This window comes from Macaca fascicularis, chromosome 4 (genome assembly GCF_037993035.2).
Source record: "Macaca fascicularis isolate 582-1 chromosome 4, T2T-MFA8v1.1".
Classification (NCBI taxonomy): Eukaryota; Metazoa; Chordata; class Mammalia; order Primates; family Cercopithecidae; genus Macaca; species Macaca fascicularis.
The window spans coordinates 162,301,739-162,324,838 of NC_088378.1; the positions used below are offsets into that span (position 1 = coordinate 162,301,739).

The window sequence follows — 23,100 nt, forward strand, 5'->3', positions numbered from 1 at the left end:
AAAAAATATGTCAGCTGGGCACAGTGGCTCACGCCTGTTATCCCAGTGCTTTGGGGGCTGAAGTGGGAGGATCACTTGAGGCCAGGAGTTTGAGATCAGTCTGGGCAACATAGTAAGACCCTGTCTCTGAAAAAAAAAAGTGTGTATATATATATAAGATAAGCCCTTCTGGGCATATTTTGTGAGCAATGTAGGTAATCGATCATCAATAGTGAACGCTCTAGTTTTAATTGTGATGATCTCATCCACAGGGATGAGCATATGAGAGCAAGGACAGGCAATGCTTCTGTGCTGGGAGTAGAGAGATAAGAAAGCAAAAGCCATCTTGTCCTCATCACGGTTGATGACCACTGCCTGGAACAACGTGTTGATTTCTAGTGCTGATATGTTCTGCTGTGATAAGACAAAGAAGTCCACTGGGTCAACAGGATGGAATCCCCAGGCTCTGATGAGGCGGCTTTAGGCTTCTGTGAACCAGTATTCAGTAGATCTTTCCTTCTGATTTAGTTGCCTTTGGGGAGATGGGGTCTGGAAGAATTAGGCTCTTACTTGTTACGAAATTGGTGGAAAATGCTGAGAACAGACCACCCCAGTCCCCTGGGTGGGACTGCTATAGTGTACCTGATGCTTTGAGACCTGTGATATGCCTTAGCTTCTCCTGAATGAGCTGCAATTGAAGTTTCAGCGGCAGACACCCCAGGCCAGCTAGAGTTCTATAATTATTAAGATATGATCTCTTTTAGAAACAAGGAATGGCAACTAGAGGGAGAGGGTGTGTGTGGCTGGTGTCACTACTTCCTTTGTTACCGTATCTTTGTACACAGGCTTCTGCCTCAAAGAGTCTGGATGTTGTATAGTGGGGGCTTACTTTTGTCTGCCTGGGCCTCTTCCAACCTTTTTTAGGAAATGCTTTTCTCACTCAAATCTGGCTATTCTGGTAGGGCGCAGTGGCTCACGCCTGTAATCCCAGTACTTTGGGAGACCGAGGCGGGCGGATCACCTGAGGTCGGGAGTTTGAAACCAGCCTGACCAACATGGAGTAACCCCATCTCTACTAAAAATACAAAATTAGCCGGGCATGGTGGCGCATGCGTGTAATCTCAGCTACTTGGGAGGCTGAGGCAGGAGAATCGCTTGAACCCGGGAGGGGGAGGTTGCAGTGAGCTGATATCGCACCATTATACTCCAGCCTGGGCGATAAGAGTGAAACTCTGTCTCAAAAAAAAAAAAAAATCTGGCTATTCTGGTGAGGACTGCCCTATTTTCACAAACCCTTCCTCTCTGGTCACAGTTACAGACTGGTCTAGGCACTGGCTCCAACCCAACCTATCCAATATTGGCAGGTATCTTAGTCCTTTGGGGCTGTAATTACAAAAATACCTTAAACTAAGTAGCTTATAAACATCAGAAATTTATTTCTTTTAGTTCTGGAGGCTGATGAGTTTAAGATCAAGGCACTGGCAGATTCAGTGTCTGGTGAGAGGTTCCTGGTTCATAAATTGTGCCTGGTTCATAGATTGTGCCTTCTCACAGTGTTGTCTCACACAGTGGAAGGGGCCAAGCAGCTCTGTCGGACCCGTTTTTTTTTTGTTTTTTTTTGTTTTTTTTTGGAGACAGAGTCTTGCTCTGTTGCCCAGGCTGGAGTGCAATGGTGCGATCTCGGCTCACTGCAGCTTCTGCCTCCTGGGTTCAAGTGATTCCCCTGCCTCAGCCTCCCGAGTAGCTGGGATTACAGGTACGTGACTCCATACCTGGCTAATTGTATTTTTAGTAGAGACGGGGTTTCACCATGTTGGTCAGTCTGGTCTTGAACTCCTGACCTTGTGATCCGCCCACCTCATCTCCCAAAGTGCTGGGATTACAGCATGAGCCACTGCTCCCAGCCTTCCGGGGCCTCTTTTACAAGGACGCTAATTCCATTCATGAGGGCTCCATCCTCAAGACCCAGTCACCTCCCAAAGATCCCATCTTTAAATACTATCACCTTAGGGGTTAGAATTTCAACTTACAAGTTTTTGAGGGGACACAAACATTCAGATGATAGCAATAGGGTGGTCACATGACCTAAGCTGAACCCATCTATTCTTCCATGGAATTTTTTGAACTGGAATTGAAAGGAAGCTCAGTTGTCCTTGATGGCGGAGCTGGAGGAGATGAGTTCCGTTGCTGCCATAGCAGTGTTTCCTGCTGTGGCATAAAGTTGATTTACAGAGAGCAGGGAGTTATGCCAGAGCAAGAGTCATGTGGTTTATTCTCTGGTTTTTCAGTTTCTGCATCCTGTTTCTTTTGGAAATCACAATGTTTCCAATACAAGCCTCTTGGTTCAATTTCTCTCACTGGAACACAAAGTGTCCCGATTGAATTCTGTCCTTAATTTGGCCATCTCATGTGGGTGGGTTAGAAAGACTTGGGTGATGTTTCCTCCATTTTCATTCGTCCAGCTAACTCAGTCTTTGGCCACACACTTGCTCTTCTGCCTCTGCTTTTCTCAGGGTGAGCTTATCCATTTCCATTCCAGTCTACGCTTTCTGTGCTAGGAGCCCGCATTCATTTTTGCAACCCAGCCTTTCTTTTGAGCTTCCCATTGTATGTCCTGCTGTTTATTTGATAACTCATTTTGGGTGCCAAATAGGCATTTCAAAATTAGCATATTTGTAATGCATTGCTCCCAATTCTACCTACGTCAACAAATGCCACACTCTATCAAGCAATGGGGTGAATACTTGGGGATCCCTATGCCCTTGACAGGGAGGGATTTGGACCTGAGAGAGGGGAGGTGGACAGCTTCGTGAATTTACTGCTATAGCTGGAAGGTGAGTTTTGAGCTTTTGACTCTGGGGAAAGGAGGAGAAGGGGACTGTAGGGTAGTGAAGCACCTGTTCACTCTCTACTGAAGGTCTGGTCCAGGTTCTGTGATGGAGGCTGACCCCCTGCTGTGGTTGACCTTACAGGTTCTGGATGGAGCAGAACATTTGTGTGGCTGTTTTATAATTTTAAAAACTTTTTTATTGAGGTAAAAAATCAATATAACATAAAATTTAAGATCTTAACCTTTTTTTTTTTTTTTTTTTTTTTGAGATGGAGTCTCACTCTGTCACCAGGCTGGAGTGCAGTGACGCGATCTTGGATCACTGCAACCTCTGCCTCCCGGATTCAAGCAATTCTCTTGCCTCAACCTCCTGAGAAGCTGAGATTACAGGCAGGCACCACCACACCCAGCTAATTTTTGTATTTTGAGAAAAGACAGGGTTTCACCATGTTGACCAGGATGCTCTTGAACTCTTGACCTCGTGATCCTCCCACCTCTGCCTCCCAAAGTGCTGGGATTACAGGCATGAGCCACCATGCCCAGCCGATCTTAACCATTTTTAAGTGTACAGTTCAATGTCATTAAATATATTTGTGTTGTTGGCTACCATCACCACCATCCCTCTCCAGAACTCTTCATCTTCCCAAACTGAAACTTTGTACCCATTGAATAATAAAAACTCCCCACTCTCCCTCTCCTCCCACCACCTGGCAACCACCATTCTCTGTCTCTGTAGATTTGTTTATTCTGGACATTTCATATAAATGGAACCATATAATACATGACCTTTAATGTCTGGCTTCTTCCACGTAATATGATGTTTTCAGGGTGCATCCACGTTGTGGCATGTGTCAGAATTTCCTTCCTTTTTCAGGCTGAATCATATTCTATCAAATGTATGTGCCCCCCGTTCTGTTTATCCATTTGTCTGTCCACGGGCATTTGGGTTGCTTCCACTTTTTGGCTATTGCGAATAATGCTGCTATAAATACATGAGATTTTTAAGGGAAAGTAATGGCTGAGGGTTACATTCTGCCAGCAGATCAGCGTTGACAAACAGGCGTGAGCCCCACGCAACGGAGTTCCACTGTCTTCTTCTTGGTGGCCAATTCTTCCACTAAGAAGTGAGACTAATTTTCACAAAGCTCTCAAAATTCAAAGAGCTTGGTTAAACCTTTTTCCCAGAATAACAAGGCTCTTGGCTCTGTACATACATAAGCGTTCAGAAATTTAGTGGTTCTTGGCACAGCAAGAAGAAACTACTTTGCTTTAAGGTAACTTCCCGTTCTTGCTTACATATCAAATAGCTGGCAGCCCAGGCAATATGGTGAGACCTCGTCTCTATAAAAAGTACAAAAAAAATTGCCAGGCATGATGGCGTGCACTTGTAGTCCCAGCTGCTTGGGGGACTGAGGTGGGAGGAGGATGGCTTGAGTCCAGGAGGTCGAGACTGCAGTGAGCTGAGATCATGCCACTGCACTCCAGTCTGGATGACAAAGTGAGCCCCTGTCTCCAAAAAAAAAAAAAAAAGAAAAAAAGAAAGCTGGATTTCTTTCTCACTAAGGGAGACAGGGAAAAACCACTAATTTCTGGAGGGACACTCCTTAATTAGGGCATTCTACAACATATGTAATATTATATTTAAGACTATGATAAGAATGGGTTAGATTAGGAGTTAAGTTAGATTGGGAGTTAAGAAACAGCAGCTCATGGCTAAGGTGCCAGCTGTAGTCAATTGAACTTTCACGCCTTCCATGTTCACAGTGATCCAGGGATGTTCTTCCTGCAGGCTCATAGGTGGTCCCCAGGGCTGCCATGTGTCCTAGACAAGATGTATGAGGAAAGTAGGGCACATATTCCAAAATAAGAGTTATTAGTTTTTTTATTGTTGATATTTTATATTTTCTTTGAAGTAGCTCTTACTCTTGGAGCAAATACCAGTCTGGTTCCACTGGGACTTCACCCTGATTCAGAGTTTTCTCTCAAATCCTCAGTTCTAGGCATTCCACAGTAAGTGGATATGTCTGCAGCTCCAACTTGTTTGCGAACATGCTGGAAGATTCATAGAGCCACTTTAAATCCCCAGGTCCATAGATGCAGGTATCTCGCTGATAGCGACCTGCAAGTAAACAAGAAGACATCAAGAGAAACCAAGTGAAACAATAACCAAACAAAAACATCTTGCATCCGGAGAGAGAAAGCGTTCTGGATTCTTTCAGCTCTCTGAGATGAGTGTTTGTGGTGTAAGATACGCTGCTTCACTTGCAAATGAATCTCTCAACTGCATTTATTTGCAAAAGCAGCAAGGGTGAGTCTGAAATAGAATTTTGTGGGTGAATGCAAGTTTCAAGCTGACAAGTTGTAGAAATTTATAGCACGAATTCATTCAGTAAATATGACAATGGTTATTCCTACTACCAGGTGACACGTCAGATTTGCAAGATGAATCAGGCATCTGATCACATCTGGAGAGGCATATATAAGGAAAAGAGAATTTCCCCAAATACTGAAGTACAGAATAAAATATGCTACATGCCCCAGAAACCTATGGAGTACTGTGGAAGTTAGGTCAAGGAGAACAAATAAAGGCCTACATGAGGTAGTAAGTTTTTTTAAAAAAATTGTCTCAAATTATACTTTAGTTTCCTAAGCATCTTTGCATAGCCAATAAGTGAGAATTTGGATGACTAAGCACACGTGGTCTTACACAGAAGACAGCACTATCATGCTATGTGTATATGTATCATGCTATGTGTATGGTTGCAAGTTTAGGAAATGAAGTATCTCTCTTCTCCTAATGACTCTAGTCAGTACATCCTTCCCAAAGAATCCTCTCCACTCCACATAGCCCCTTCTCACCGACTGCCTCCTCTGTCCAACTCCAAGCTGGAACTAGAAGCCACACACTTCTCCCTCCCTCCCACAATGCTTCACCTTCACAGCAACCTGGAGTGCCCCAGAAACCATGCTGGGAAGCCTGACCTCAAAATGCCATGCCCTCTTCTTTTCCTTGTTTTATCATATCGCTCCTTTAGCTGCTATCCTGCCCTTAGGGGGAAGCTGAGACCCAAAGGGTTCACGGGGTGTGACCACGCAATGGTGGTGGGGGATGGTTCAGGGTTGGCAGGCACAGGGTTGAAGAGGGACATTACGTTCTTGTGTGTCGAAAGGACCCCGTACATGGACAGTAGGGAAGAATTGTAAGCCCTGCGTGGTGTGGTTAGAGGCGTGGCTTTAGAAGATGACTTTGACTTTGGCAGGAGTGTAAAGGAAGGATTTAAAGGATGAAGATGACTTCTACTGACAGGTACACGGTGAATTCACGTGCACAACAGGAAAGGACGAGAGACGTCAACAGTAGGAAGGGGCTGGGTGAGCTGAACTGGAGAAAGGAGAAAGGTAGCAAGGCACAGGAGCTTTCACTGGCACCACGGGTGCAGGTCAGAGAAAGGAGGCAAGGTTAGAAGTGACATCAATTGGCGTAAGGGAGAGGAAAACACTGGGTTAGTTTTGCTTCCGATGAAGTAAAGTTGTAGGAAGAGATGTGGGCACACAGACACATCCACATACTGCAGTGTGGCCCATCTCAGTGCTCTAAATGCAAAGCTGGCCTAGGGGGCATGCCATCAGTGTTCTCTCCTAGAAAACAGGCAGCTGCTATGTTTCAGAGCATGGTTTCCCAAACTGCGATCTGTGAAACATGAGAGTTAAGAGAAAGACATGAACGAGATGAACTACTAAAAATAGGGGTGGTGGTTCTATGGTCAGATAAGTTGGAAAAAGATTGCATGTTGCTCCCCGTATCACCAGATGAATGGCTCTGAAATTTCTGCATTATTTTCTCAGCGTTTCCCAAATGGATTGGGCCATACCTTTTCTCATCACATCCTTGCAGAGTCTGGTGTTACAGAGTGTGATGTTCCAACTTCATGTACTGCAGGGGTGTCCTACAGATGGGGGCTGTTTTCCCAACTATTTAACCACTAGTCTGCAGTGAGAAAATGAAGAAATTGGGCAGATAGGGGAACTTTTATAACAATCTGACAGTACCGCAACATCCAGGCAGCATTTTGGTTTTTTTAAAAATTAATTCTTTTCATTATATTTTATAATAATGTTGCACAACTGACTGGAAAGAAAAAACTGGCTCTTCACATATGGGTAAGAAGCACTTTTAAAAAAAGCAATGACTTAAAGACATTGTTCTCATAGATTTTTTTTTTTTTTGGAGACAGAGTCTCGCTGTCTTGGCCAGTCTGGAGTACAGTGGTACGATCTCGGCTCACTGCAACCTCCACCTCCCAGGTTCAAGTGATTCTCCTGCTTCAGTCTCCCAAGTAGCTGGGATTACAGACATGTGCCACTATGCCCAGCTAATTTTTGTATTTTTAGTAGAGACGGGGTTTACCATGTTGGCCAGGCTAGTCTCAAACTCCCAACCTTGGGTGATTCGCCTGCCTCGGCCTCCCAAAGTGCTGGGATTACAGGCGTGAGCTACTGTGCTGGCTTTGTTCTCAGACATTTGAATCTCATGGATTAGAAATACTAAGAAGATTAACAAATATATAATGGCCAACTTTTTGTTTTGCCATTTAATTAAGTGACTTCCATCATCTATTTCTAAATATGGTATTTTAACATACATACAAAAGAGGAAGGACTTAATTTCAAATAAAGGACGGTCCTTTAAACTTCGGAAACATGGCTTTTTTAAAAACTTGCTACATTGTCCCTTTTTCTCATTTTGCCGCGGTTCAGTGAGGATTTTATCACGCAGCAGCATTCTTCATAGACTAGGCTGTGAAAATGACTCCAAGAAAAATGAGTTCTCAGCTGCTGGGTCCAAAAGGAAGAGAGAGGGGAAGTGAGGAGGGGCTTTCAAACAGACTCTTTCCCTGAAGGCACCAAGAACAAAACCAGAGCAAATCTCTCCGCGGTTCACAAACAGGAGGTCATTTTCACACCCGTCTATATATTAAGATGACTCATGAACTAAGAATACACCAAAGAATTTTGTAACTTGTTCCACATCAAGCAAATATGTGTGTGTGTGAGCAGGGAAGGCTAGTCAAATGCTACCATGTGCAGTGTGTTCCTAGGACTTGGAGGGCTTTCTGCTTTCCATCTAGCTATTACTGCAGGAGGCAGAGACTTAAGGGAGGCAGGTTGCAGTGACAAAGCCCTAGGCTCCAAGTCAGAGGGCCACGTTCTGCTCCTGGTCCTGCCTGTCACTGGCACCTCACGGGCTTGTCATTTTCTTTCTCAGAGCCTCAGTTTCCCTATCTATAAAATGAGGAGGATTTTAAAGCTCTAAATCTATAAGATGAAATAATTACTGCAAATCTACTGGCATGTTTTGAGGGCTATTAATTCTTGACCACTCGCATTATGACCCAGGCACAATCATTTCTGTGATCATTCCAGACAGATACTGTCATTCTTTCATTCCCTCTCTTTATTCTAATGGTGAAAATGGAAGTTCCAATAGAGAAGAAAAAAGGAGAAAGTGTTACCGTGACAGGCTATGTGCATAGTTTCCTGAAAAATCCACTTCACAGCTCTAAGACTCGCAGCTGAGATTTCTTGGTTTATGGATCCAGGGGCATCTACAGTGTTCGTGAGGAGAGAGACAGAAGTGGTTGGAATCAGTCAGGGAATTGTGGAGGGTCCCTAAACAAGCCATGTTCTTCCTGCAGGACTTGGGAATTTGTCTATTTGTTCCCTTTGCTGTTGGCCCAACCATGGACTCTTTTTCTTTTTTTTTTTTAGACTGAGTCTGGCTCTGTCGCCCCGGCTGGAGTGCAGTGGCCGGATCTCAGCTCACTGCAAGCTCCGCCTCCCGGGTTTACGCCATTCTCCTGCCTCAGCCTCCGGAGTAGCTGGGACCACAGGCGCCCGCCACCTCGCCCGGCTAGTTTTTTGTATTTTTTAGTAGAGACGGGGTTTCACCGTGTTAGCCAGGATGGTCTCGATCTCCTGACCTTGTGATCCGCCCGTCTCAGCCTCCCAAAGTGCTGGGATTACAGGCTTGAGCCACCATGCCCGGCTATGGACTCTTTTTCTTGAGACACCAACGAACCAATAAAACAAACCATTAGGGAACCACCTATTCCTTGATCCACCTCTGTGAATCTTTTACTTAATGAGACACGGAAATCGAATGCATTAAAGACTTAATTTTTAGAATGTAACATATTAGCCTTTAAATATGATTTAATATGTATAATAAGGATTCAAACATACAAACTACTTAGCTGAATTTCTAAAACACATTACAGGAAAAGTATTTCCTTGTGACGGGTGTTCTCAAAGGCTAGCATACCACAGAATCACCTGGGCTTGAAAACGCAGATGGCTACCCCTCCCTGCAGAGTTTCTGATTCTGCGGGTCTGGGGAAGGGCCAGATAATTTCATTTCCAAGTTTCCAGTGCTGACTGCTCCAGGAACCATACTTTGAGAACTGCAGACGTACAAGAAACTATACTTTTTGATGATGATCTTAGAATGCCCCTTTTGGGCTGAGCATGGTGGCTCACATCTGTAATCCTAGCATTTTGGGAGACCTAGGTGGGAGGATCATTTTTGCCTAGGAGTAGATCAGCCTGGGCAATATAGCAAGATCCCATCTCTATTTTTTATTTTATTTTATTTTATTTATTTATTTTTTTATTTTTTAAGACAGAGTCTCACTCTGTCGCCCAGTCTGGAGGGCAGTGGTGCAATCTCAGCTCATTGCAACCTCTGCCTCCCCGCTTTAAGCAATTCTGCCTCAGCTCTTGAGTAGCTGGGATTATAGGCATGCACTCTGCAGGGAGGGGTAGCCAATAATTTTCCTGTAATGTGTTTTAGAAATTCAGCTAAGTGGTTTGTGTGTTTGAATCCTTATGATAGATATTAAATCATATTTAAAGGCTAATATGTTATATTCTAAAAATTAAGTCTTTAATGCATTCAATATCCATGTCTCATTAAGTAAAAGATTCATGGAGGTGGATCAAGGAATAAATGGTTCCCCAGTGGTTTGTTTTGGTGTTCACTGGTGTTCAGTAATAGCCTGGTCAACATGGAGAAACCGTGTCTCCACTAAATACAAAAACTTAGCCGGGCATAGTGGTGCATGCATATAATCCCAGCTACTTGGGAGGCTGAAGCAGGAGAATCACTTAAGCCTGGGAGGTGGAGGTTGCAGTGAGCCCAGATTGTGCCGCTGTGCTCTGGCCTGGGCGACAAGAGCAAAACTCTGTCTAAAAAATAATTAATTAATTAATTAATTTTAAAAAGCATGTTTTATACTTATTTTGTAGAGGAAGCGAAGAGATCCCAACATTCTTCCACTCCATCTTCCCAAAACATAGGTGGAATTGAGGAGATTGGTCCTATAGGGTTTTCTTTTAATTATAATTTACTCTTCAATAGTGTGGATTTGAACTGAGTGGATCCACTTATACCAGAAATTTTTTCAACCAAAGGTCGATGGAAAATACAGTATTTGTGGGATGTGAAATCCACATATAGGAAGGGCTGACTTTTCCCATACTGAGCTCCTTAGGGTGTAGCAGGACAAGCCGCAGACAAAACTCCTCAGACACCGAAATAAAGAAGGAAGGGGTTTATTTGGCCGGGGGCATCGGCAAGACTTCTGTCTCAAGAGCCGAGCTCCCCGAGTGAGCAATTCCTGTCCCTTTTAAGGGTTCACAACTCTAAGGGGGTGCGTGTGAGGGGATAGTGATTGATTGAGCAAGCAGGGGGTACGTGACTGGAGGCTGCATGCACCGGTAATTAGATCGGAACAAAACAGGATAGGGATTTTCATAGTGCATTCCTATACAATGTCTGTAATCTATAAATAACAGAACCAATTAGGTCAGGGGTCCATCTTTAACTACCAGGCCCAGGGTGTGGCGCCGGGCTGTCTGCCTGTGGATTTCATTTCTGCCTTTTAGTTTTTACTTCTTCTTTCTTTAGAGGCAGAAATTGGGCATAAGACAATATGTGGGGGTCCTGGAAACAATCCCCCCATATACTGAAGGACAACTATATAGTTTCACATAAATACTAAATCTGCCACTTCACCATCTCCTTCTTCTTTCCTGGTGTTTCCCTTGGTGGCAACTGTGAAACAGTCTGGACTAGCATCCAGCTCCTCCTCATCCCACAATTTTTAATAAAGACAGTCCTCTCTTATTGATTTGTAGTTGGCCACTTTATATAAAAAGATGATTAAATCTGTATCAGTTACATAAACTGAACATTTTTTTCCCCACCTTGTCTTTTATCTCGAACATTTCTTGTTTAAATTGTTTATATGTATTTTGTGTTAGTGGGATCTTTCCCCATTATATTTCTTGGTGATTATTATAAGAAAGCTGTTGAATGTCTTATGTTTTAGTTCCTTCCTATCTTTTTAGGAAGTCACACAAAGATGGAAAGAAATAAGAAATCCCAGGTGACTCAGCGATTGCCCAGACCTCTGACCAACTCTCAGACACCACTTTGGTCAGTCTCTGACTCTGCTGAAAAAAGTGAGTGTTCTGTGGACTATGTGCAAAGGAGCCGCAGACCTTGAAGAAGAGAGGGAATTTGTTTCATAATATTCTGGTGTCTTGCCATAATTACAACTAGAAGGAAGGCTGCTTGGAGGGCATCTCTGTGCTTCTTTGCACTATTAGTGAATGGATCTGTCTAGTCTAAATATCTAGAATAGATAGCCCACAGATTTAGGGAAAATGCAGTTCGTTTTTATAGGATTCTGTTACAGCTTCTGGCCAACATTTTCAGAATGGAGGAGCCTAGATAGATGACATAATCTGGTCTTTGTAGCTAACCACACTGTGTCTCTTTTCTAGGCCACAGGTTATATGAGAGAGAGTGCTCTTAAGCATGTGGTCCTGGCACCTCCTGCCTCAACAGGAGCATGCAGAGTCAGGGTCCATTAGCAAACAAGTGCCCATAACAATGAAGACAAAAAGCCTAGGGCAGGCCTGGCGCGGTGGCTCAAGCCTGTAATCCCAGCACTTTGGGAGGCCGAGGCGGGCAGATCACAAGGTCAGGAGATCGAGACCACAGTGAAACCCCGTCTCTACTAAAAATACAAAAAATTAGCCGGGCGCGGTGGCGGGCGCCTGTAGTCCTAGCTACTCAGGAGGCTGAGGCAGGAGAATGGCGTGAACCCAGGAGGCGGAGCTTGCAGTGAGCCGAGATCGCGCCACTGCACTCCAGCCTGGGCAACAGCATGAGACTCCGTCTCAAAAAAAAAAAAAAAAAAAAAAAAAAAAAAAAAAAAAGCCTAGGGCATGATTTTAAGAAAGATAGCCCAAGAGGAATGCGAGGTTCTAAAGAACAAGAATCAAACAACATTGTGACCAATGACTCCAAAAAGAAATTAGACACAGGGGCTATTTGATCATCTGTGTTCTAAAATGGTAGAGACAGATGGCATAAAAATAAAAATAAATAGCATGAACTCATGTAAGTATTGGGAGCAAATTATGGTCGTAAATGAACTAAGGCTTGTGGCAATTGAAAGGAAAACAGAAAGGGCACTTCAGTTATGTTTAATAGAAAGAGATGAAATAATAGACAAAGTTTAAAAAGTCAATGACTCCAAAAGAGCCAAGCAATCTTTAAAAAGGACAAAAATGAGGAACTCACACTTACTGATCTAAAAACCTACCATAAAGCTACAGTAATCAAGACAATGTGGTATTGACATAACAGTACCGATGACATAGATCAAGCCCATCCAACCCGTGGCCCATGGTGGCTTTGAATGCAGCCCAACATAAATTTGTAAACTTTCTAAAAGACATGAGGTTTTTTTTGCAATTATTTATTTATTTATTTATTTATTTATTTATTTATTTATTTTTTAGCTCATCAGCTATCGTTGGTGTTAGTGTATTTTCTGTGTGGCCCAAGACAGTTCTTCCACTGTGGCCCAGGAAGCCAAAAGATTAGACACCCCGATATAGATAACTATGGTCAATTGATTTTCAACAAGGTTTCCATGGCAATTTGAGGCAGGAAAGAATAGTCTTTTCAACAAATAACACAGAAATAACTGAATATCCACATAAAAAAGAATGAATTGGGATCTCTACCTCATATCTTTAACAAAAATTAAGTCGAAATGGATCAAAGATCTAAATACAAGAGTTAACAGTAAAACTCACAGAAGAAAACGTAGGAGTAAATAAATCTTTATGACCTTGGGTTAAGCAATAGTTTCTTAGATAGGACACCAAAAATGCAAGTGACAAAATAAAAAATTTGACTTCATCAAAGTTAACAACTTCTGTGCTTCAAAAGATACAATTAAGAAAAGACAAGCCAGGCGCAGTGGCTCATGCCTGTAATCCCAGCATTTTGGGAAGCTGAGATCATCTGAGGTCAGGAGTTCGAGACCAGCCCTGGCCAACATGGTGAAACCCTGCCTCTACTAAAAATACAAAAAATTAGCTGGGCGTGGTGGCCCGTGACTGTAATCTCAACTACTTGGGAGGCTGAGGCAAGAGAATTGCTTGAACCCAAGGAGGCAGAGGTTGCAGTGAGCTGAGATCATGCCACTATACTCCAGCCTGGGCCACAGAGCAAGACTCTGTCTCCAGGAAAAAAAAAAAAAAAGAAAAGAAAAGAAGACAACCCACAGAATGAAAGACAGTATTTGCACATCATATATCTGATAAAGGGCTTGTATCCAGAATATATAAAGAACTCTTACAATTCAATAATAAGACAAATAACCCAATTGAAAAATGGGCAAAGCATTTCTGCTGAGTAGATACACAAATGGCAAATAAACACATAAACAGATGCTTGACATAATTAGTTATCAGGGAAATTTAAATCAAAGCCACAATGAGTTATCAATTTACATCCACTAGGATGGCTAGAATTAAAAAGTCAGATAATAGCAAGTGTTGACAAGGATGTAGAGAAATTGAAATCCTCGTGCATTGCTAGTGGGAATGTAAAATGGTACAGCCACTTTAGAAAACAGTCTGGCAATTCCTCAATTAAGCAAGAATATGACCCAGAAATTCTGCTCCTAGGTGTATACCTAAAAGAAATGAAAGCAATTATGTCCACACAAACATTTTTACATAAATGTTTATAGTAGCATTATTCATACTAGCTTAAAAGTGGAAACAATTCAAATGTCTATCAACTATTGAATGGACAAACAAAACGTGATATACAATGAAATATTATTTAGCCATTAAAAATGTAGTACTGATACATGTTACAATATGGATGTACCTTGAAAATATTATGCTAAGTGAAAGAAGCCAGTTTTTAAAGGTCACATATTATATAATCCTATTTATATGAAAATCCAGAATAGAGAAATCTCTAGAACAGAAATTAATCTAGTGCTTGTTTAAGGCTGGGAGATAGGGACGGGAATGAGGAAAGAGGAGAGGGGAGAGAAGAATAGAATGATAGCTAAAGGGCACGAAGTTTCTTTCTGAGGTGATGAAAATGTTCTAAACACATTGTGCTGATGGTTGCACTTATGTGTGAATATGCCTGAGGCCACTGAACTATGCACTCCAAATTGTATTCACCCTTTCCATTTTCACCTTTACCTTATCTTGTCAAAGAGTGGTCAGTAGTTAACTAGTATACCTTTTTTTTTTTTTTAACAGAGTTTCGTCTTGTCACCCAGGCTGAAGTGCAGTGGCACAATCTCGGCTCAATGCAACCTCCGCCTCCTGGATCCCAGTGATTCTCCTGCCTCAGCCTCCTGAGTAGCTGGAATTATAGGTGTCTGCCACCATGCCCAGCTAATTTTTGTATTTTTTAGTAGAGATGGGTTTTTGCCATGTTGGCCAGGCTGGTCTTGAACTCCTCACCTCAGGTGATCCACCCTCCTCGGCCTCCCAAAGTGCTGGGATTACAGACATGAGCCACTATGCCCAGCCTAGTATACCTTGAAGATCCTTTTTGGCAGCAAAGCAATCCACATATTCCTCTTTTCTTATGGTGATATAATGTGGAATTGAATAGACTTTAATTTTTATGGCAACGGAGGAGTCTTTACTATTTACTATTACTAACAGTAATAGTTTTTACTATTTAGTAACTAATTACTAAATAGTAAAGGAAAGTATAATTTAGTATTCAAAAATTAAAATCAATGCATTACCAGGGTTTATATTCAATATACCATTGCTAAGTCTGGCTTGCCAATCTTGTGAAGCTCCTATTGCACACACACATGAATGGATCTCATTGGAACTCCATAGGGTACTTTGTTATCAGTGTAGTGCTGAGTTGGTGTTTTCAATTGCTTTTCTTGTTTTTAAATTATTATTATTAGACTTACAATTTAATTTGTTATAGCGTGATTTGCTGACACTAACCCTAGACTGCAGAGGTGTATGTTTGGCGTAGCAATATTTGGGTCTAGAATGTTTCAATGTAAGGCATCTATCACTTAAGGTAAAGCACATGTTTTCCTAAAACTTACTTGTACAGTCCCACTTCATTGGTGATATGTGATGCCTGAATCTGCTATTTGAATAACTTGCATCACACTCTTAGAGTAAGAGTAACACTGTTTCTTTATTAACGATTTATGTGCGGGTTTATTGTGTATCAGGCCAGGACTAGGGTCAAGTGATGAGGCATTCACTCTCAGGGTTATGTGAGTGCTGATCCTGAATGTGAACACCTTCTTGAGTTTTATACTCCAGGTGTTTCACATGTCTCATCCTAATCTTGACCCTGTGGTGCCTTACAAAATCCCTATATGTAAGGTCATAAAGAAATACGTCATTCAAGGCTGGGTGCGGTGGCTCACGTCTGTAATCCCAGCACTTTGGGAGGCCAAGGTGGATGGATCACCTGAGGCCGGGAGTTCGAGACCAGCCTAGCCAACATGGTGGAACCTCATCTCTACTAGAAAATACTAAAAATACAAAAAAAAAAAAAAATTAGTCAGGTGTGGTGGCATGCACCTGTAATCCCAGCTACTCTGGAGGCTAAGGCAGGAGAATGGCTTGAACCCAGGAGGCGGAAGTTTCAGTGAGCCAAGATCATGCCATTGCTCTCCAGCCTGGGTGACAAGAGCGAGACTCCATCTCAAAAACAAACAAACAACAAACAAAACCAGCCACTGAGTTTTTGGTAATCTCTTATAGCAGCCATATGAAACTAATACACATCCTGAGATAAATGAACATTTTAAGTGTTGTTTTTTGGCTTTTATATACTGTAGCTTGGTGGGCTAGATGGTGGGGTCTGGCTTTACTATTTGAGGTGGGAACAGCACTTCCAGAATCCCCACTTGTTCTGATGAGCAGAACAAGCTGCTTTCAGGTGGAAAGACTCCAGGGCCCCCCTTGGTGCTGCAGTGCCAGCTGTGATGCTGCAGTGCCAGCTGTGATGCTACAGTTGCTGCCCCCAAAGCTGTTAACTGGATATTGTTGCTGAAACTCAAGGCCACGTGGAAAGATGTGTCTATTCTGGTGGGAGCCAGAGTTCACTGCCACCTTCCGAAGCCCAGTACCTCTATTTGAATGTAAGAGGACCTATCAAAAAAATTTAGAAAACCATTTTCAATAGCTAAAGAAAAATTTGAATCTTCTGATTAAAAGTACCCTTTTTTTTTTTTTTTTTTTTTTTAACTTGAGGTGGAGTCTTTCTATGTTGCCCAGGCTGGTCTTGAACTTCTGGACTCAAATTATCCTCCCACCTCAGCCTCCTGAGCAGCTGGTATTATAGGCATGTGCCATTGAGCCTGGCTTGGAAAGTACCTATTGAGTGCCAGACAGTTAATTTTTAAAAGAAATCCACACATTAGATACTTTCTCATAAAATTTCAAGTCTTCAAAGTCAAAGAAAAAAAAGATCCTAAAAGATTATATAGTGAATAGATTATCTAGAAAGGAAAGAGATCTAATTAGTAACAGAGTCATTAGTGACATTTGATACAAAAAGTGATCAGAGCAAAGTTCCAAGGGAGATTATCTTAAATTCAGAATTATGTACCCAACAAATCTATCATTCAAGAGTGAAAACAAATGTAAGAACTCAAATAGTGTACACTACTTTCAAAACATTTATTAATAATTACCAAAAGATGTACTCTAATTGTATAAAATATTAATTTAAGAAAGAGACAAATGGAATATAAGAAAACATAGCAAGCAGAGAAATAAGTTAAACTCATAATTAAGTGTAAGTAGTTGTTGATAACATTACTTTGATGCTCATGGTAATTGTGAAGAAATTGCCTAAGAATTGCCTAAAAAGTAGAAGCAAAGATTAGATAAATCTGGTGTATTCTCTCTCCCTGCCCTAATTTCTACTTTTGATAGAAAAGGTCTTTCTCTTTCAACTCTTATAGCTTTTTTCTTTTTCTTGCCTTATTGAGCTGGCTACAGTTTCCTTTAAAATGTTGAATATGAAAGTGGTAATGTCATCCTTATTACTTTAAATAAAATACTTCTGATATTTCATCTTTAAGAATGACATGTTTGGGCTGGGCACAGTGGCTCATGCCTGTAATCCCAGCACTTTGGGAGGTCGAGACGGGTGGATCACAAGGTCAGGAGATCAAGACCATCCTGGCTAACACAGTGAAACCCCGTCTATACTAAAACTACAAAAAAAAAAAAAAATAGCTGGGTGTGGTAGCAGGCACCTGTAGTCCCAGCTACTCAGGAGGCTGAGACAGGAGAATGGCGTGAACCCAGGGGGTGGAGCTTGCAGTGAGCCAAGATCACGCCGCTGCATTCCAGCCTGGGCAACAGAGCGAGACTCCATCTCAAAAAAAAAAAAAAAAGGAATAACATGTTTGCAGTAGATTTTTGGTAGGTAGTTATACATCCAACTTATCCGTGAGTTTCCTCATTTAGCCTCTTCTCCTTTGCTTCTTTGGAACCAAACCAGGTCCATAGACATTCTTTCTGTCAGTTCAGACATTGTTATTGCACTGCTATAAAAAGAAGCCAGGACTCGTGCTTTTGTTCCTCTAAGAGTGTCTTCTCACCTTGAAGAAATCGACTTTGCTGGCTCTTTCTGAGATTTGTGGAAATCAATATCCCCTGCCTGCTTCTTCCCACATGCAACACTGTGATCTTTGCTGCTTTGGAAGCTCCTTCACATACTTCGTGGTTTACAGTTTCCATTTCTTCTAGTTTCAATAAAGTTAGAGTTTGTAGTTCTCATTTTCCTTATGGCTTTTGGATATTATCCACTGAAGGGGATTGCTAACTTTTTATTGACATCATCCAGTAAAAATCACAGCCAAATTCTTATCAGAACCTTACAGGCTAATCCTAGTACTAAATGGCAAGTGCAAGGACCAAAAATAGCCAAGAACATTTTGAGCATAATAACTGAAATGATGCTATTGCTATTAGAAAAATAGACTAATGGAAGATAATAGCTTAGAAACTGACCCAAGGAACTTAGACTGAGAAGGAAATGGCACTAAAAATCAGCACTATTCAATAAATGGTACTGGAAACATTAGCTATCCAAATGGAGAAAGATAATATTAGATGTATTGCTTTTGCTGCCCCCCACAAATAATTTTCAGATATATCAAAATGGTAAATCAAAAACAGAAAAACCATTAATAGAAAATATGGGAGAATATTTTTATGGTCTCAGGGTAGGGAAGGATTTCTTAGAGAAGGCTTAAAATATATAGACCATTATAGTACCAGGAAGGCTGGAGTAACAAGGGAGGACGTGCAAGCTGGGTGTGGTGTCTCATGCCTGTAATCCCAGCACTTTGGGGGGTCAAGGCAGGAAGATTGCTTGAGACCAGGAGTTCAAGACCACTCTGAGCTACATAGGGAGACCCTGTCTTTTCAAAAAATAAAAATAAAATTAGCCCGGTATGGTGGCACACACCTGTGGTCTCAGCTAGTCGGGAGGCTGAGGCAGGAGAATTGCTTGAGCTCAGGAGGTTGAGGCTGCAGTGAGCTGTAATTGCACTACTGCATTCCAGACTGAGCAACAGAGTAAGAAGCTGTCCACCCTGCTGCCCCACAAAGAAAGAAAGAAACTAAGGAAGGAAGGAAGGAGAAAGAAAAAAAAGAAAGGAAAGGAAAGGAAGGGAAGAAAGAAAGAAAGAAAGAAAGAAAGAAAGAAAGAGAGAGAGAGAGAGAGAGAGAGAAAGAAAGAAAGAAAGAAAGAAAGAAAGAAAGAAAGAAAGAAAGAAAAAGAAAGAAAGAAAGAAAGAAAGAAGAAAGAAGAGAAGAAGGAGGAGGAGGGAAGGAAGGAAGGAAGGAAGGAAGGAAGGAAGGAGGAAGGAAGGAAGGAAGGAAGGAAGGAAGGAAGGAAGGAAGGAAGGAAGGAAGGAAGGAAGGAAAGAAAGAAAGAAAAGGTGAGAGGCCCAAGGTGAGGAGGGAGGGACAAGAGTTGGGTAGACCCTGTGGCAACCTGCAGGCTTTAATGAGTTAAAGACTTTTTGGCAAAGTAGCAAAAGTGCTTGAAGCAGGAAAGTAATCCTATCACATCTGTGTTTTTAAATATTAAGTTGCAATAGGTTGCAAGGGGACGGGGAGATATTAGGAGACCACTCAGGAAGCAGTTGCTATAGAGCAAATGATGAAGATGGCATGGTTTGGAATGACTGCGGAGTGAATGGTAAGAAGAGAATGGTTACAAGAAATAGACAGGCTGTGGGCTCAGCAGAACCTGGTGCTTGTTTGGATTTGTGGAGTGAGGGAGGAGTTGGGGTCATTCTGGGATATGCTTATTTTAAGGACCCAGTGAGACACCCAAGAGGAGAGGTTGGGAAACCAGTTGGGCATGTGTGTTTGGAACTTTTAAAATGTATTCGAGCTCCAGGTTGAAATTTGGAATTATTGTGTGTAGATAGTAATTAAGGTTGTAAGGGTGACAAGAACACCCAGAGCAAGGCATAAACTCTGATCCTTGGGCTGGCCATATGTTTCTGTATAGCCCACAAGCTAAGAATTGTCTTTGTATGTTTGAATGGTTAGGGGAAAAATCAAAAGAATAATAATATTTTCTGACATGTGTTAATTATATGAAATTCAAATTTTGTGTCTATAAATCAAGTTTTATTGGAACATGGCCACACCCATTCATTTGGCAGCTTTCAAGCTGAGATGGTTTGAAAGTTTAGTGGCTGTGACAGAGACTAGAGATAGTGTAGTCTGCATAGCCTAAAATATTCACTGTGTGGCCCTTTTACAGACACTCTGCTGGCCCCTGACTTAGACGAAGACCAAAGCATGATAAGTGAATAGGGCTTTAGGCCACTTTCTGATAAGTGTCCGTATCTGTGGTTTATTAAAGGATAATGAACTGACAAAAAGAAGCTAAGAAGCTGCCAGAGAATTAGGAGAACCAGGCGTGGCTCAAGGGTGACCAGTTGATTTATTGACACAGAGGTCATAATGTCCTTTGGAGGTTATTTGAAAGAAGAGGTCAAGGGAGGAAGAGTGACAGAATGGAGATGAGGTAGGTTGAGGAGCAAGGCATATACAAAGAATAGAAGGAATTGGAGATGGCAGCTGTTGACCACTCCTTCCATAACTGTGGCTGGATGAGAGGAGATGAAGTGTCTTGAGGAACATAAAGGCCTAAGGCAGACTAATTTATCTTTTATTTTTATTAAGATGGAAGAGACTTGAATATATCGAAAGGCAAAAAGAAAGAAGCCATTAGAATAGAATAGGATGAAGATTTAGAAGAGAAAGGATCATCGTTTGTACAAGTTTCCTGAGAAAGAAGTTTCCTTGAACATGGGTAGGTTTTGCTTATTTCAAGATGTGCATAAATAGATTCTTTCTCACCGGGTGCAGTGACTCATACCTGTAATCCCAGCACTTTGGGAGGCCGAGGTGGGTGGATCACTTGAGGTCAGGAGTTTGAGACCAGCCTGGCTGACACGGTGAAACCCCGTTTGTACTAAAAATACAAAAATTAGCCCAGCATAGTGGCACATGACTGTAGTCACAGCTACTTGGGAGGCTGAGACACAAGAATCGCTTGAACCCAAGAGGCAGAGGTTGCAGTGAGCCAAGATGGTGCCATTGCACTCCAGCCTGGGGATCTGAGCAAGACTTCGCCTCCCAGAAAAAAAAAAGGATTATTTTTCTTAGCCTACAAATTTTTTTTAACCAATCCCATCACCCTTGTTTCTTCTGGTCCAACGTTCCATTTGCCCCTCAGATTTCTTTTTGTCGTTCCCTTAATGAGGCCCAATTGTCTCACCCTATCCCCACCAATCTAAATTAGACCTCAATAGTCTGAATAAATGAGGAGATGCAGAGCGCAAATAAGGAAATATTTTGGCCAGGCTCAGTGGCTCATGTCTGTAATTCTGACACTTTGGGTGGCCGAGGTGGGAGAATTGCTTGAGACCAGGAGTTTAAGACCAGCCTGGGCAACACAGTGAGGCCCTGTCTCTACTAAAGGGGGAAAAAAAAAAAGAAAAAAAAAATACATGTATAAAATATTTGTATTATAAATATTATATAATACAAATATATAATACATTTAATATTTATATATTATATAATATGCAAATATATAATATGTATTAGATATAATATTTGCATTATAATATATAGTTATTTTACACACACACTAGATATGTAAAATAAAATCACTATCACCGCGTGGTGGTGCACACTTGCAGTCTTAGCTATTCAGGAAGCTGAGGTGGGAGGATCGCTTGAGCTCAGGAGTTAGAGGTTGCAGTGAGCTGTGATTGTACTACTGTATTGGGTGACACTCTGGGTGACAGAACGAGACCCTCTCTCAAAAAAAAAGAAAAAGAAATATTTTGACCTTGAATGGAAGGATTTTTCTCTGTTGTTACAAGAAGAAAGAATGTATACAAATTCAGACAGCTGAGGGAGTTTCCATCTGTATTCTCTGTTTTGTGTTGCTATAACAGAATACTACAGATGGTAATTGATAAACAACAGAAGTTCATTAAGCTCACAGTTCTGGAAGCTGGGAAGTCAGAGATCAAGGGGTTGCATTTGCTGAGGAACTTTATGCTGCACCATCCCATGGTGGAACACAGAAAGGCAAGAGAGGGTGGAACTCACTTTTATAACCAACCCACTCTCAAGATAACTAACCCACGCCCATGATAATGACATTAATCCACTCATGATGGCAGAGCCCTCCTGACCTAATCACCTTTTATTAGGCCCCACCTCCCAACACTATTGCATTGGAGATTAGGTTTCTAGCACATGAACTTTGGGGAACACAATATAATCATAGCACCATCTGTTTGTATTTGCTCTGTGAATTGGGAGGCAAGACCATTTGTAGAAAGTGAGATTGGTAGGGGAGGCTGGAAGTTTGAGAAGAGTGGAGAAAGTCTGAAGTAGTTGTTGCTGGTAGTGAAAATGTGTGATGATCAGATCGTCATAGCAAAAGCCTGGCTGGAATTGAGGGCCCAGTTGAAGCGGTAGGTTGAGAACATACAGAGATAACATTCTGCGGTTGTGCAATTTCTGTGCTAATACTCAGCCGTCTAAACATAGAGATGATGGATATCTGAATTCGTTAGACTGTGGATTTCCAGATGGGTACAGCCCAAAAGACAAAGGGGCAAAAACAATGTTTGCAAAAAGACAGATTGACAGTAAGTATTATGAATGGCAAAGAAAAAGAAGCTAGGAAGAGATGAATGGAGAAGGGGAAGGTCAAGGGAGTAAAATGTGTGAAAAAGGGGAAGTGATGGTTAGTTATGCAACCTGCAAGGGGATGAAGGAAGTGGTTAGATTAAATCATACTGGGGCAATGGGCAGGTTTGGGGGATGTTTGTAAAAGTTTATTTTAACATGATAACGTCCTTCCACTAGCAAAGAAATGTCAGGTTGTTTTGGAAATGGAAAAATTGTCTATGTCATCATGAGATGGGGCCAGAAGTACTTGCTTCATATCAAATAGTTTGGTTTGAATCTTCGTTTCACTACGTGTTGGCTGTGTGACAATGTCTGCTTCTATAAAAGGAAAAATCATCACAGGGCCTGTATCTCTGGGAATGTCAGGATGATTAACTGAGACAGTCTTTAGAAAGCACTTAGCACAGTGCCTGGCACATACTAAGAAGTCAATAAATGTTAATTATTGATGTTGCTGATGTATCACAGGTTGAATCTGTAATGCTTGGCACCAGAAGTGTTTCATATTTTGGATTTTTTCAGATGTTGGAATATTTGCGTGATGCTTACCGGTTGAGCATCCCAAATCCAAAATCTGAAGTCCTAAATGTGCCAGTGAGTATTTCCTTTGAACATCATGTTAATGCTCAAAAAATTTCAGGTTTTGG

At 41.7% G+C, this 23,100-nt stretch overlaps 1 long non-coding RNA gene across 2 annotated transcripts in view; it reads right to left on the reverse strand.

Moving 5' to 3' along the window:
* Window positions 1-4,674: 4,674 nt before the first annotated feature.
* LOC135970707 (uncharacterized) overlaps window positions 4,675-23,100 on the reverse strand; it is a 29,288-nt gene continuing 10,862 nt past the window's right edge. For both annotated transcript variants that reach the window (XR_010586552.2, XR_012434254.1), the window contains 3 exons: window positions 8,323-8,415; window positions 6,682-6,797; window positions 4,675-4,928 (listed from right to left, as the gene is read on the reverse strand). This is a non-coding gene — a long non-coding RNA (uncharacterized lncRNA). The remainder of the gene's footprint in view (window positions 4,929-6,681; window positions 6,798-8,322; window positions 8,416-23,100) is intronic.